Genomic DNA, 16,959 nt, shown 5'->3' on the forward strand with positions numbered 1-16,959 from the left:
GAAGTGCATCCACACCAGGAAGGAAGTGTGTCTACAGCCTAGATCAACATTTCTGCTGATGTGAGCCAGGAGGAAACTACATAGACTGAGTTACTACAAAGCTCATTGCTCGCGTTTGCTTACATTGTGTTTTCACCACATGAATCAGCTCCCTAAAAAGTCACTTCTCCACTTTGTTTTGGATAATTGCTTTTAAGTCACTAATAGTTGGTTGCCCTTTCTGAGTAGGACCATTTTACATTGACATGTGCCCCACAAAAGCTGTAAATAAGGAATTTGTGGTAGATGAGAATACACTTCTGAAGAGCACAGTGTAGAGGGTTATTTGAAGACATATCTTCAGCAACTCAACATTCAGGCAAGCTTACAGCAAGGGTGAAGGGTTATGGATTTCCAACAAAATTTATTACAACTTTGTTGTGATATGTTCATGTATATTATGGTTCCAAATGCTTTTCTATGGCTGGAAATGAGTGAGGGTATTCTGTTGGCCTTTGGTGGTACTCTTCAGGGAACCGCCCATCAGTGGTCCCTGTTTTTTATGGAGTTATTGAATGACAGACTCTGACTAAAACATTAACATTTGAAGAAAAGTAATATACACTATGTGATTAACTCAGATATCACATTATACTGAAAATCTCTAGTCACTGAAGATCATTGTGTAAATTGACACCGAAGGTATTATCGTTAATAAGCTTAATAGAGCACTTTAAGATGTGGGACTTTTGTTTTTCATCATTAAATGGCTGTAGGGTAGTTGCTTTTATTCAGACTGATAATAAATGGAACCAGCCTTAGTGACCAACCTCTTAATTTTACAACTTCATTTTGATAATGACTGGGAGGAGGAAGAGATTGTATATCGATTTAGAGGCCAATTTACATTTTATTATTATTTCTCTGACACTGGACATGTCGTTATAAAATCAGTTGTATGACAGTTTTAAAGACTGTGTAAATCAATTTGAGACATTTTAATTGGAATTTGGGGATTTCAGATTATTTACTTAATTATTGTTATAATTGACTTAGCACAGCAGCTCTGGAGAATTTTTTTCACAGAATAAAAGATTATGTTAAAATGTTGGTCTGCTTAACATCTGAAGGAAATATACCTCTAGAATCTTAATGACTTTATTTCATTCTTAAAAGCAAGACCCCATCTCTCTCTTCCCATTGGCCTCCTCTGTAATCCCCGGATCCCTATTTATTGATCTCTATAGTTCCTCCCACTGTAATGTGTGGGTTTTGATTATCTGTGCAAAACTATAGAAATACTGTTCTAGTCAGCATCCTGCAGAAACAGAACCAGGAGGGGAGAGGGGAGAGGGAAGAGGGTATTCTTTAGGAAATGGACTTACAGATGATGGAGAAGACCATGCAAGCTGGGGACCCTTGGAGGCTGGAAGTATAACTTGGTGCCAGGGATACCAGGGGGTTATTCTCAGTTGGAGACCAATACTCTAATAACCCAGATATCTACTGTGTATTCTGGAGTTCACAGGTCAAGGGAACTGGAGCTGTGTTGTCCAAGCACAGGAGAAGGAGTGTGTCCACTCCAAGAGAGCCAACCAACTGCTTTTTACTTGTCAGGTCCTCTGCTGGTTGGACAAACCCACCTACATTGAATTCTCCATTCACCCTATTGACTCAAAAAAACCTTCATTACTGGCTCTCTATATAGTCCCTCCTTCACTCAGGCACATAACATTGGCCTCAAACTAAACAACTCTGAAGCATCACAGCTTTGGGTCATCCAGAACCAGGCACTAAATTAAAAGAAACATAATTCACAATACATTCCTACTTTACAACTCACTGCTTTTTACCATGATGGCACCCGGGTATACATTGGTGGAGTAGTGAAGGCAGGAAGTTGTCTTTGCCATCTGCTACCCCACCTCTAACACCTGGGAGAACATTGAACACATAGTAGCCACATGGCATCCATTGAGTAGAGGACTGTATTTCTTTAAACACTGTGAAGAGAGATAACCCTGCAGCCTACCCTTGTTTCATAGGACCCAGATTCCCTGTCAGGAAATGTCAAAGATTGCCCCAGCCCTGCTCTGCATTAGCTGTGTGTATGCATCCTCTGTCACTTTACTCCTCTCTGTTGTTCCTACCAGCCCTCTGTGACATGAACAGATTGTATTGATGAACAGTCAATGCCAACCCATATTCTAAAGTGCTCAATTCACTGATTCACCAGTGATGAGCTGCAGGAGTTCAGGACGGAGCTGGCTGAGAGCAGAGTTACAGTTGGTGGTCATGGGGCCAGCTTTGCCAGCTGGCATGTGCAGGCTTACAAATAAGACTCTGCTCTCTCTGGCAACTGAAAATTTGGCTCTAGTACTTGAACTAGTCACCAACTTGATTCAAACACTAATAAGGCTCTTCTCTATTTTGGCATGGAAAATTGACTTTTAAGAATAAAGGAAACTAAATCTGAAGCAGAATGAAATAGGAAATAATGATACAAAGAACTAGAGTAAATCTCGGCTCTAAGATTTTGTGAGAGCCTTTGGCCAGATTTTTTAATCTCTTTGTGCCTTTATTTTGGCTTCTGTAAAATGGGACGATGATAATAACACCTAAATGAAGTAATTCAATTAAAGCTCCTGGGACATGGTAAATTTTGTAAGTGGACAGCCAGGTGGATGTAAAGGTATTAGATAAGTGGGTGGAAATGATTCATGAAGAATAAGTCATAACATTTGTCCTGTTGACAAATACTGAACAGTAGTAAAATTGAGACCTCTTCTCTCTGTTGCAAGTTGGCCAATTTCTTACCATCTGTGTCACCCTGACTCCTGTAAAATGTCAGTGATAATAAAAGCTATCTCCAGGGGGTTGTGAACTCCAGGTCACCAGTGCACTGTGTTGAGAGAAATGTCTGGCACCATAGTAAGCATTTCATACTGAAGCCATCCTTATTGTGTATGCCAAGCTCATCCAGGGAAGTCATGATCAAAGACATGTATAGCCATCAGTGAATGAACAGTGATAGGACTTGTCTGCTTGGCTACATATATTCAGAGAGTCTAGAGATTTTTTTTTATTCTCTTTAGAAGAGTATGTATAATCAGACTACTTTAATGAGACAGGAAATAAGCCTATAATGCCAGATGATAGAGAGGCCATTTTCAATTAGCAGGAAATTTTGAGATATGTTTGAACATACCTAACTTCATTTCTTTTTAACATTTCCACAATTTGGAAAGAGACAACCACCTGTCCCTGAAAGTGGATTGATGCAAAAGGGCCTCTCAATGGTTCCCATGTCCCCCACTTTTAAAATATTATTTCTAGCTAGGGCAGTGACTCAGTGAGTGAAGTGCTGGCCTTGCAAGCATGAGGACTAGACTTCAGATCTTTAGCACCCACACAAATGCCCAGTGGGTGTGGCAAGCTGCCTGCAGTCACAGCAAATAAGGTAGAGAGTGATCCAGAAAAACTCCTCATGTCAGCCTCGGGCCTCTACATGCATGCACACACAAGCGCACCTGCACGCCTGCACACAGGTATACCCACACGCATGCAAATGTGCTTGCATATGTGCACAGCATACACATGTAGACATACATAAGAATATCTTTACACATCAAAGTCACTTCGGTCTCACTAATTCTTAAAAACCTTTCATTGTGGTTTGGCTGCTGCAGGGAACAGTATATACCTGTTTGTTGTGTACAATTCGATGAGTTTGGAATACACTTTTTAAGATGTGAATATCCCTCAAGAGTATCAGGTATCTCCATTATTCACTCATTAGAGTAACTTTTTTTAATGTCTGTTTCTGAATATGTCACCTTGAAGGCCATGGGGGTTTAAAAGGAAGATTTAAGCTTGTAGCTGAAAGTGTCCCACCCAGTCCTGCAGCCACTCAGAACCAAGTAAACACTTAGAAGCTTATATTACTTATAAACTGCTCAGCCATTAGCTCAGGCTTATTACTGACTAGCTCAGTAATTAACCCATAATTTTTATTTATGTTTAGCCTCATGACTTGGTACCTTTTCTCAGTTTTGCCTTCACATATTGTTTCCTCTGTGTCTGGCTGGCGACTCCTGACTCAGCCTTCCTCTTCCCAGAATTCTCCTTTTCTGCTTATTGCGCCTATACTTCCTGTCTGGCTACTGGCCAATCAGCATTTTATTTATCAACCAATCATAGCAACACACGTTCACAGCATACAGAGCAACATCAACCATCATTTTCCCTTTTCTTTCTATTTAAAAGGAAGGTTTTTAACTTTAATCTAGTAAAATTACATATAATAAAAGTTATCAAGCAAGAATTACAGTTATAATATATAGTATATTTGTATTTGGCAAAATTAAATTTTATCATCTATCCTATATTTGTGAGTCTAAAGTTTTATATCTTCCTTTTCTCTTATCATAACCAAGGAAAACCATAATTATAACTATCTAGTCTTCAACTACATCAAAGACCCCAGAAGAATATAATATTATCTAAGTAAACAGGAAATGCATTGTAAGAAACTTTCAAAATTTTGGAAATGACAGAGACAGATGACTACCTGGACAGTTACTCAAAGTTCTTCTGCAATGTTGGGGCATCCATTCTTCAGCCTACAGGCCTCGAGTCTCCCTGTTGCTTCTCTCTGTGTCCTGTAGAGTGTCTGGCAGTTTCTTCTGTGAAGCAGGAACCTGAAGGACCATCTTGCCTTCCAAACTTCAGTGGTCACCTTCCTATGGGTCCTGCATGTCTAGTCAATAAAACATTTTGTCAAGCAGTCTAGGCAAGAACAGTTTCTTGTCCAAGTGGCTATTTTTTGCCAAGAAGAAGATAAACTCCATATGGAGTGTCTTCAATGCCCATTTTTTCTCTTGAAGTAATTGGTGCTGCCAGGAACAGATGTATCTCATTGTCCAGAAAGTTTAAGTTTTTAAGTCAGTTTAAATGCCCTATTCTGTAGGTCTTTGAAGTGTTTGAAGATTACCTACCTAACTGAAATATATCTATGTATACCTAGAAAACTTAAGTGACATGACTATAAGTTTGACTATCATAGATGACTAATTATTAATTTGTATTTCTTAATTATACATTACAATTTTAAATAAGCTATACAAACATAATACTTTAAACAAGAGTAGAAATGTACCTATAGTATAACAAAATTAACTTTAAATTTGTATCAATAAACTAAAATCTATACCAATGTAAAACATTTTAAACAAGTTTCACTTTAAAAGTAGGCTCAACAATTCACCCTTTTATCCTATCAAATCTATATCCTGTATTTCCATATCCTTTCCCCCTTTCTTCTTTTAGAAAGATATTGACTATGACCAATAACAATTTGTAACCAACAACCTAAACAAAGACAAACAACCATAATCCAGTTTTTGGGAGTGTGGACGTAGTGTTCTAAGCTAGTTCCTGCTGATAGGAGGTGCTGGTGGTCCTCTGAGGATCCTGAGAAAATTCGAGATAATGGTCAAGTCCTGGGAAAACCAGCTCTAACCTTTGTTGATAAGTACCATCTGTTAAGGTTCAGGAGGTCTGGCTTGATTAACTCTGATCCATCTTAACCTGGAACAAATCCATAGCCTCCTGCTTTGTGTGGAAACAAAAGCAGAGCCTCCTTTCCAAAGCAACATATCCTTAGATCCAAGTTTTGAAGTCAAGATATCTTTAAAATACACATATTAGTTTAACTGAGTAGCCTGTACATCAAATGTCTTTCTGTAGTTAAAAATCCCAAATACAATATAATCCAGACTCTCTGTATAATATCCATCTTTATGTGGCTTATTTTTTATATTTCCTTTACTGTCTCTTTAAAGACTTTATTTTTTAAAGCTATTTCTTTATATAACTGTCTATATTCATTTTCTTCTCTTCCAAGCCTACATACATTTTTACACACACTATAAACCATTTAAAGTCTTATTTCATCTGAATCTACCGTATTGTGAATCTATTACTTTAAACTGCAGTGGTTAGTACTGAAGTGGCAGCCTTGACTGCTGACTCCACTCATCTCAGCTTTTCAACATGGTGGAGGTAATTCACGGCCGGCTCTGGGAGCCATGCTGTCTGCTGACTCTGGGAGGCAGTGGGTCTATGTTTCCATCAAAGCAGCATGTAGCCCAGAAACACTTTTTTTTTTTGGTCTGTATTAGCAAAGGCTAAATAAATCCACCATGCAGGGTAATGTGTGGCTTGGAGATGCCTCTGTGTACAGTGGCAGGAATCTGTTATGCTGCAGGGCAAGCCTGCACACCATGAATCTGCCATAGAGTAGCTCAAGCCCACAGGCTGCAGCTGGCCCGAGAGAGACAACTAGGAAGCCGTTTTTAGCTCTGTTTTAGAATCTTTTTTTTTTTTTTAAAGCTTTTTCCAGTTTTAGGTGGAAACTCTTGCCACACATTTTGGTGCAATTTGTAGTCATAAGATTTCCTGTGTCCTGGCCTGCTGGCAGTTGGGACAGATCTCTCCCACTTGAGTCCCCCAAGTAAACACACAGAGGCTCATATTAATTATAACTGCATGGCCATGGCTCAAGCTTTTTGCTAGCTAGCTCTTATATCTTAAATTAGCCCATAACTATTAATCTATGTATCACCACATGTTCCATGGTTTTACCTACGTCCCATTACATGTTGCTCCTTGGTCGGCTCACCTGCATCTCTCCCCACCTTTTTCCTGTCTCTTTCTTTGAATTTCCTGCCTGCCTCTAAGCTGCCTTGCCATGAACCAACCGGCTTTATTTATCAACCCATCAGGGCAACATATATTCGCAACATACAGAAAGATGTTCCCCCATCATAAACTGAATTAGAAATTAGCTGGAGAACTTCTGAAGGGAGTTGTTTCACATTAGGGAAATTTGGTCTGATGTCCAAGTGATCACTTGGTAAACCAGGGGAAGACACTAAAAAGGAGAACAGAAACTAAGTTGATTTAGTTCATAGTTGCACTTGAATAACAGACATCGATGGATTGTTTCCAAAAATCCCATATTTAATACTGAATGAATCCCCTGCTTCCTGCTAGGGTCTGTACCAGTTCATTACAGCAGGGTGAATGTTAATGGCCCTGTAATTTGTAGGGTCTTAGGCAAAATGAGAAGGCAGGTCCTTTGTTCAGAAAGCAGGTACAAGGGGCCACAAAAGAACTAACATACAAGCCATTTCCTTTCTTCTGCCAGTTCCCTTGATATATCAGATTGGCAACATATCATTGTGTGCTGTTCTGAGTGAAAATGAAAGTCAACAGCATAAATTATTGGCATGAATTTTATACCATTTGCCTTTGTATGGTGCAGTGCACATATAACACCTATTACTCGCTTATGGAATCATAAATAAGTCCATGTTTTGATCTCATGGACCATGTGTATGTGTTTTGTTCTTACAACAAGAGTGAAAATGCAGCCTAGACCTTCCTCACCTGTCCTTGTGACACACCCAAATGTGTGCACATCCTCACATTCACCTCTTGCTGGCTCACTAAAGAGTAGACGGATTGAAAAAAACGACAACAACAAAAGAACTATGTATACATCCTTTTTCACCCCTTTGCTCCATTTTCTCACCATCTTCAATCTGTGGTCAGATGAATCAAGGAAAGTATATGATAGGAAGAAAGTAGGACAGGTCTGTTTCTCAGAACACCTTTACCTTCTTCCTAATTTGAGGGAATTCTGGCCTCCAATGAGAGCAGGCTCCTGTGGGCTAGCAGCTTCTGTGCTTGGTCATAGATACAACAGGCTTGCTCAGCTCCCCCCACACCCTCACACACACACACACACACACACACACACACACTGAATCTCACTCACCTCCATTGGATGCCCATCAGATGCTCCATCCTGCAGAGTGAATATGAAGCAGGGCGGTAAGGGATAGCTGCAGACATGTGTAGCGTGTATCCATTCCTGGTCCTAGCACAATCCAGTCCTATTGATGTTTGCCCAGTGCACTTGTTTACTTTAAGTGAAGCGTGAGCATTTTTAAACCCACAGGATACACATCCTGGAAGCCAGCCTCACCTTGATGTTTCTTATCCACAGCTGAAGAATCACTTAGCAGTTTGGTTTGCAAAGAAGGTAAAAACTGGATGGACTTTTCTTTTTTATGACATAATCTAACATTGCCTCTGACATGAGAATTCACAAAACACAGACATTGTCTGAAGTTTTTGATGTTCCAAAAGGGGCAAGCTGAAGGAACCACATGTCAAATAGGTAATTTAATATATCTTCAAGCAAACCTAATTTTTTGCAGACTTTATTGTAAAATGCAAGTGAAATTTTCAGATAAAATATAAGATTTCCAAGATATGATGTTGTTATTCTATAAAGGAGACATTTGATTGAAAACAAACTTAAGAGAAATTATCTGAGGAGCAGGACAGCTATGAGGAGAGATAAAAGACTCAAGGACTAGTCCTAGATTAACTGTCATTGATTAACTGTGGCCTAAGAAATATGGTTTCATCTCTTCAGTCCCAAAACTTCACCTGTAAAGTAAGACTTGACATAGACAGATTCTAGTTTAGTATTTATTCAGTGAAACAGGTATTTATACCACAGAAACCACTAGAAGACAATGTAGACAACATCTTTAAGACATAGGTATGGGAAAGGTTTTATCAAAAGGTATTCCAGTTGCCCAGGAATGAAGGCCAGTGTTTGACAACTGGGACCTCATGAAACTACAATGCTTCTGTACAGTAAAGAATTGTAGTCTTTTAAAGAATTCTTCTCAGGGCTGCTAGAGGCTGTGACCTTAGGCACATATGTTCGTGGGACTGTTATTAGATCTATGGTTTTATTGTTCATCTGTCCCATAGTTCACACATTCTGTATCATAAATGCCTATTGATTGTTGTCAAATAAAGCACATGTACATCAGAGAATATCAGATAAACAAGACATGCATTTAAAGAGACATGGGAGTGAGCAAGATTTAATAGGAGTTGGGAGACTTTTCATATTCCTAGGATAATTTCTTTTATTTTTCCTCAGATTTTTGTTTACCTCTTATCTAAAGTAAAATTTGCTTAGTTCTCTGGAAATTTCATTCATGATTTATTGAATCCTGTTACTAATTTACCAGCAGATTATTTTCCCGATATTTTAAAAAGAACTGACAAAATGTAAAATAGAGCTTTTTGTTATGACTTATAGAAGTTTTTCACAGATAAACAATTGTTAAATAACTCAAAAAATTAAATAAATGCCTAAAATAAATAAATATTCATGAGCTCCTGTGCCCACAAAATATGATGCTTTACATACATTGTTTACCTCTCTATATAATCATCTTTGGTAAGTAAAAAGAATATTGCCAGTTTCCTGTGCTAACTGTACTACAAACCTAGCCCATACCTGTCTCCCACATTCCACTGTCAGGTACCCCAGCACTTCCATGATAAGCCGACTAAGCACTGACATCCAGTTTATCACTTCAGCATACTTGTTATTTCCTTTCTGCTTACTCGCCTCCAGTAAAATGAAAGGTCCGCTGGTGTGTTCCCATGTTGTAGCAGTGTCTGGGGTATGATAATACATCTTTGTGGAATGGTGTAGGGAGTGAATGCATGAGTGAGTGAAGGGGTGAGCATTTGTACTAGCCTGAGGTCTGTCAACAGGTATTCCCGAGAGACCTCGTTACTCTGACAAGTGAGAGGGCTTGTAGGAGACAGTGAGACTGAAGAAGCTCCTCGGCTGGGCCCCTGATCTATTCAGAAATACATTTTACTAAAATACAGGCATGCCCTAAAATCTAATGCACATACAGATTGCATTTTCCCTTCCATACCCTAAGGCAATGTTTTTAAATAACTTCTTTTAAAAACTGGAAGTGGTCAGCTTATAGAGTAACTCCCGCAAAATGAATGGGTATGAGGTATATTAGTTTAAACTCTGACACCAGAGTTAAAGAAAAAAAATTCACACTGAGTAATCCAGAAAATTAATTTTAAAACACTTTAATAGATTTTGTTGCAGAAATATCCCAAAGATATTTCAGTGCAGGGAAATCTCAGGAAAAGATGTGGAGAAGAAGCAGGAGACATATGATGCAGGAATTTCTTCCACCAACACCTACAGTCTGTCTTCTTCAATCTTTCTCCATGGTCCACCAATATTTGCAGTCTCTGCCTGTAGGGGACAAGGTGACAAAGCCCTGCCTATCACTTTTTAAACCTGGCCCAGGCTGCAATTGTTTATTACTTGCAACTTGCTTGATGGTGGGTTTTGCTTACTTAGCTTTGCCTTTTTTCCCCCTCTGTTTGGTCTTTTGAGTGAGTTTCCAGGTGAAGCCATCCTGAAATGAGCTCTCTATCCTGCCTCAGCCTTCTCAGTGTTTCTATTACAGGCTGATGCCACCATGCCTACTGTGGCCACAATGTCCTTGTCCTCTTTGGGTGAGCTGCTCTTCCTGGTCCAGTTGACAATGGCCAGGAGCAAGTAATGTCCAAACAACAGACAGATGGTGCCCTTGATGATAGGAGAATTACCAGTATTGGGTAGACTCCAGAGAAGGGAGCTTGGCAAACATCCCCCAAACTAGCTATATCTAGGAAAAGGACACTGTAATAATGCAAGATGAACCATTGAATTAAACAAGTTACGTTAAAATTCCAGTACCTTATATGTGTAAAGTCAATATAGATATCAATGAAAAAATCTGAGTGGATCTTCTAACTATAGTTGTTCTTTTGCTCTTCTTTTTCTAGAATATAGGGGCTAAATATTGCTACTGAACCAAAGCAATTTTTTTTTGGAGGAAGGGGGAAATAGGGCTTCTTGGGGTAGCAAAAAGGTGAGTGTACCAGAGAAACAGTTCTGCATTCTAGGCTGAGTTCTGTCCCCAAGAAGCAAATGCAGTCCTCTGGGCTCTCTTTCCTCACCTGTATAATGAAGGTGGTGAAGAACCAGCAGCATGCCTTGGTAGCACCGTGCCTGGTAGCAGCATGCCTGGTGGCAGCTTGCTTGGTGGCTGGGAGCACTTTCAGAGTCCACAGATGTCATAGTTAGGATGGCCATGCACAGCTAGGCATGGTACCATGTGCCTGCAGTCCCAGCTACCCAGGGGACTGACACAGAGGGTGATTGAGCTCAGGAGTTCAAGGCCAGCTGGGTAACATAATAATATGCTGTCTCAAACTACTTGACTAAAGGTGAAATTCCACAACTTAAAATTTGCATATTTAAGATTTCCAGATAACGATGATAACCAACTATATTTGGGATCCACTACACCCTACATGAGTAAGCATTTGAGATACTTTTTACTGTTCAAAACAGATGGTTACCTAATAATTTTGTAACTTTTACAATGATCTATTTGTAATAAAACTTATTTTTTGTTCATATTCTGGTATCTTTTTTTAAGGAATTACATCATCTCTCCACTTTTTAAATCAACAGCACAATTTAGTTGAATATTTAGACTCTATTTAGTACAAAATAAAGTCTCAATAAATATTCATGGATAGATAAGCAGCCCAGTTCTTTGTTGTAAAAATCAGAATTTATTCATTGTCTTTTAAGTTTAGTCCTCATATATATGGGAAGACATTTTCCTCAGACTTTGATTTCCTGGAACATTGAGAATACTACACAGGATAATAGTTCATAAATCAAGGCTTCAAGTCTTTAAAATATAACTGATAATGGAGTCTGATTTTGTCTTCTCCAGGATAAAGAAATGGAATATATATGATTCATTATATTCCCAGAGTGCTTTGTCAAGTTCTATGTAAATAATCAATGTGGTTGTGTTACTATGGATCTTGATTTCCACTACCAACACTTTTCTAATACTTGTCAGCTTTGCCATCCTCAAAACAATAATAAGATGATGTCATCTATGATCTTCTTGACTATCAGGTATTCATTTTGGAAATGAAAGCCCAATGTTACTTTGTAGCTGGGCTCCCAGGCAGAAGCCCTGGGATATAGTTTAGCCTTTGCCAACTCTGAAAAACTAATCAAAACAGATCACTTCCATGACCCTGAATCCCTGTTCTGAAGCACTGAACTCTCTGTTAAAGAACTCTTACAGTAATTAGATTAAAACAATAGTCTCATTGCAAATCTGGCTACATTTCTTATTGCTGAAATTTACTTTCCCCTTTCTCTTCTGAAAATATTTTTATATGCTACCGAGGCACACAGAATTATTTTGCTTTAAACAACAACAAACAACAATAGGAGCAGATATTGGTGTCCCCTAGCTCTTTTGAAACATCAGGTCATTTGTGTGGTGAGCCCTCCCTTCTGTGACCTGCTACAAAGGAAAATCACAGCTCCACACAGCATGTGATATGATCTCAGGCAACCTCCCTCTCACGATGTGGCCCAGATATAATTTCTGTTTTGTCATATTCTAAGAAGCATCATTGGCAATCCTGTAAATGGCTTGGCTTAAGCATCACCAAGCCCACAGTTGCACACTTAGGAATAGTATGCCATGTTGGACCCTGCTGTGAAGTCAAAGAGACCACAATGGGAATAATGACAGTTTCTACACCTTTCACACCATAGTTGGTTAGGTGCGGTATTAATAAAGCATGTAGTTGCCAGGAAATGACTGCAATCTTATGCATATGCTGTACCTTACAAAAATCATGTATTTGATATTCATACCTTATTACTTTTTAAAGATTTATATTTATAATTTGCAGTTGTGTGTGTTGGGGGGGGGGGCAGTTCTGTGTGTATGAGTGCAGGTGCCTGCAGAGGTCAGAGGGATCAGATTCCTGGAGCCTGTATTACAGATGGCTATCAGTCTTCAGATGTGGAGGGGTACTGAGAACTGAGGTCAGGCCATCTACAAGAACAGAATGTGCTTTTAATCACTGAGTCATCGCTTCCCACCTCCCTTTATTACTTTTTAAAGAGATAGAAGTGATAGTTATGGACAAGTGTTTTGTAGAACACCAAATCTGTTTATAATGATGGCAGAATATTTTTTTTTTATTTTCTGGTTGATTTGATTTTCTGAGATGCATTAAAAAATATCATCACAAGAACCACCACGTAGATTTCCTATGCAGCTCTTCATCTCACATCATTGGATTTAATGGCTGCTGGTGTCATTTTTAGGAGATCAATCCTCAGTGTGTTTTGGTTTCAAATGAATCATCATGTCTAATTATTGCATTTGTTATCTTTCAGAGCAGTTGAACATCACATATCAAGAGTGACATCTGGTTAACAATATCAACAACAGCAGCCACCTGAAGCTTGGATCTCCTGTGCTGGAGGCAGGAAAAAATGGAAGAATGATCATCAAAGGTAGAACCTCCTCCCCTTATATATCCCCCTTCTATAATGTCTGCTTAAGATACACTGTATGAAGAAACTTTTCTCTTTTAATAGTATAATGTATTTCTACCTTACAATTCCAGAGCTATTAATAGACTGCTGAATTTAAAGACTGTGTTTAACTCCTTGGTTTCTTGTACAGATTTTGACCAAGATGTTCACATGTGTGGTAATCATTGTTGTCAGTCTGGAAAGTCAGGTCAGGCAAAGGTGGTTTCCAGGAGCCTCAGGGCTAAAATACTGGATGTCAGGTTAAGTGTCGAATGAGAGAAATAGATGGCATGGCATCCACTTTATATTTTCTTTTTTGTTTTCTTCTTGGTTTTTCGAGACAGGGTTTCTCTGTGTAGTTTTGCGCCTTTCCTAGAACTCGCTCTGTAGTCCAGGCTGGCCTCAAACTCACAGAGATCCACCTGGCTCTGCCTCCCAAGTGCTAGGATTAAAGGCGTTCGCCACCACCGCCCAGCCACTTTATATTTTCTTTTCATGCAGTACAAATGCACACCTATTAGCCCAAACGTGTCCACTGTGCTCTAAGTCTGGTAAGAAAGGCAGGGGAAATGCTGAAGCCTGATCTCCGATCTCCATTCTTTTCCTGTCATCCTGTGCTCTGTTAGGAGGGGAAGAAAGACCATAGAATGTCTGAATTAAATGCATTGCTTGAGTAAGAACAGATCAGAAGGAGGTAATAGTGCTGAGTATACAGTGAGCTATCTTTCTGTTTGGGTTACTTGTGCAACAAAGACCAGGACTTGAAAATAGCTGTTTACTGGGAAGATGATCCCACTAATCAAGATTGGGAATGACTGGGCATTCTTACTAGTACATGATGTAATGTTCCGCCAAGGCAGGAGAATAATAAGATTGAGTCTAGACTGAATGACATAGTAAGATCTGTCTCAAAAAATAAAATGAAATAATGAAATAGAAGCATAGAGAGTGAATCAATACGGGTAAGAACATGGGTAGGCTAACAAATCAGCCCTGGGATGGGAACTTGACTCTTCACAGGCCTTCCATGGAGGTTTGGATGCTGTCTGGGAGTTTCGCCTGAAGTAGGTGCAGTAGGAGGATCACTCACTCCCTGGGTCTTCCACCCAGGGTGTGAACTCCCCCGTAGTTCCAGGCTGTGTTAGCAGTACCCAAGGCAGGAAGCAGAACATCTAGTTCTCAGTGGAGACTGACATTATAAAGGCAAAGAAAATCTAGTGAGGAACAGAAATGCCCATCCCCAAAAGCTGTAGCTGCTTTAGCAAGTAGTCCCGAGGTCAGGATTCAGCCAATCAGAGACTTTGTTACATCCCCTTTGGCTTGATTTTGAAACTGGGGGTGAAAGTGGTTCTTATTTTAAAGTCCTGTCCAAGTACATGAAGCCAAGATGAACTGTTTCCAAATGAGCTTTTACCAATAGAGCTGTGCTGGAAATGAGACATGCATCTTGACATACAGTGTTTTTGTTGTTGTTGTTTTATTTTTTTTTAATTACACATTAGGTTTCAAAGTGTTGTGAGCATTTTAGGAAGAGTTACAAAGTATAACATAGGTAACATTTAATAGTACTTTCATTACAAAGAATAACGTAATAACATTTAATAGTACTTTACCAGCTACTGGGTATTGTTCAGTTTGAGTTGAGTGTGCAGGCAAGTATATTCTCTCTCTCTCTCTCTCTCTCTCTCTCTCTCTCTCTCTCTCTCTCTCTCAGAAATCAGTTCTTTCTCATTTTATCATATTCAGTATAAAGGAGCCATCTCACATTCCCCTTGTTCCTTACTTCTTTTTTTAACATTAGAATGTTAAACAATCAAATAAGGTTGGAGAAAAATGGTGGTTTTATTATAATCTGTAAAATCACACTAGATGTTGTGACTAGAAAGGAGCAGCCATTAAATATATCACAAGCAGACAATAGCAAACATCTCTCAACTATTGTAATGATACCAGTGATGTCAGGGAAAGTTGTAGCAGATGGCCAGGCAGAAATACTGAAAGAGGAGACAAATCCAGACCCTGCCATGATAAGACTTCACTGATGGTAGGGAGGCATGCTCAGAATGAATCTTATCCTAAGCACAAGATGCAAACAGAATGAATGTCCCCCAGAGACTCTGAGACTTGGCAAATTCTGCCTCTTTACTGAGCTTACACTCACCTCTCACTGGGTTTCCGCTCTATAGTTTCCTGAGTCTTCTGAAGTGAAAGTTCTGATTACATTGGGTTTTAGCTCAGATTCACCATGTCATTGTCATCCAAACTGATAAGTCAGAAATGTAAAACCTGCCACTCAGTTTGCCAACTTGTTCCTTGTTGACATCACTCCCCTATGGTCTAACCTAGAAAGTAGTATCTGTGGTTTGTAAAGCCTCCATTGGCTAGTGTAGGTCTGTGGTTGTTAAGCATAGATCAGTGTGGATTAGGTCACAGATGTGCATTTTTAACAAGCTTTGAGAGGAGGCTAACCTGTTTGTGCTAAGACCTGACTTGGAAAAGCTCTAAAAATAGATTGATCCAGGATGGCAATATAATGATCATGCTACAGTTGGAGCTAGACAGAGAATGGACTTCCTTGCCAGCTCACACTGTGGAAAGTTGTATTAGCCTCAGACAGTATCTGAGTCATGGGATAGAATGGCATTTAATAACTGGGCATGGTGGTACATGCCTTTAATCTCAATACTCAAGGTGCAGTGGCAGGTGAGTCTCCTAGTTCAAAGCCAAGCTGGTCTACATAGAGTGTTCCAAGCCAACAGCCAGTGCTACATAGTGAGAAATTGACTCAAAAATGAAAATAAGTGAGATTACTTTTCTAAACGATTGATTTATATATATTTATGTGTATAAGTGTATGCCTGCTAATACGTTTTTGCACCTTATCAGTGCAGTGCCCATAGAGGCCAGAAGAGGGTGTCAGATTCCCTGGAACTGGGGTTATAGATAGTTGTAAGTAGCCATGTGGGTGATAGGAACCCAACCCAGGTCTTCTGCAAGAGCAGTAAGCTCCCTTAACCTCTGAGCTATTGCTCCAACCCTGAAAGAAGGTCTTAATATCTTAAATTTTTGAATAATAAGTTCACAGATATATTTTCTATCCCCTACTGCATTATAGACTTTGGAGATTCATAAATACTGGATGGATGGATGGATGGATGGATGGATGGATGGATGGATGGATGGGTGGGTGGACGGGTGGATTCACCAACAAGTGACTTCTTACAAAGAAATCTCTGTGGCATATTATACAGAGAAAGACAGATTTCCTTTGCTTGGAATCTTCTTTATAAAGGATACTCGACATAGAGGGCATGTTAATAGAGGATGAGCTCTGTCTATTCAGAGCCTAAGCTGCTGGGTGTCCCCAGCACCGTGTTCTTTAATAAGCACGGCTCTTCACAAAAGACTTTTTGCTATCTGGTTGAATACAATGAGAGAAATGTCATTTTTATCAAGACAAATTGTACATTTTACTTTATGAAAGAGCCACTGGATGTGTGAAACCAGGAAATCACATCAATTTAATAAATTCCTTTGTAAATGTGTCTTCCTTGAGTTTCAATTTTGCAGCTGCAGCATGGTCTGGATGTTTATTCACACCAAGGACAAAAGCGCTTTCTGGTTTCTTGCATTGAAATGTGTTCATG

The 16,959-nt window shown here is 39.3% G+C and overlaps 1 protein-coding gene across 8 annotated transcripts in view; it reads left to right on the top strand.

The window, feature by feature from the left end:
* Positions 1 to 16,959, top strand: part of Dlgap1 (DLG associated protein 1) — an 826,029-nt gene that overhangs the window by 286,121 nt on the left and 522,949 nt on the right. For 7 of the 8 annotated variants that reach the window (XM_036172827.1, XM_036172826.1, XM_036172832.1 and 4 more), the window contains one exon: positions 13,172 to 13,291. The gene's annotated coding sequence lies outside the window, so the exon portion shown is untranslated. The remainder of the gene's footprint in view (positions 1 to 13,171; positions 13,292 to 16,959) is intronic. The other variant, XM_036172828.1, reaches the window with a different exon arrangement.

The sequence above is a fragment of the Onychomys torridus genome, chromosome 23 (assembly GCF_903995425.1).
Source record: "Onychomys torridus chromosome 23, mOncTor1.1, whole genome shotgun sequence".
In the NCBI taxonomy this organism is placed as follows: Eukaryota; Metazoa; Chordata; class Mammalia; order Rodentia; family Cricetidae; genus Onychomys; species Onychomys torridus.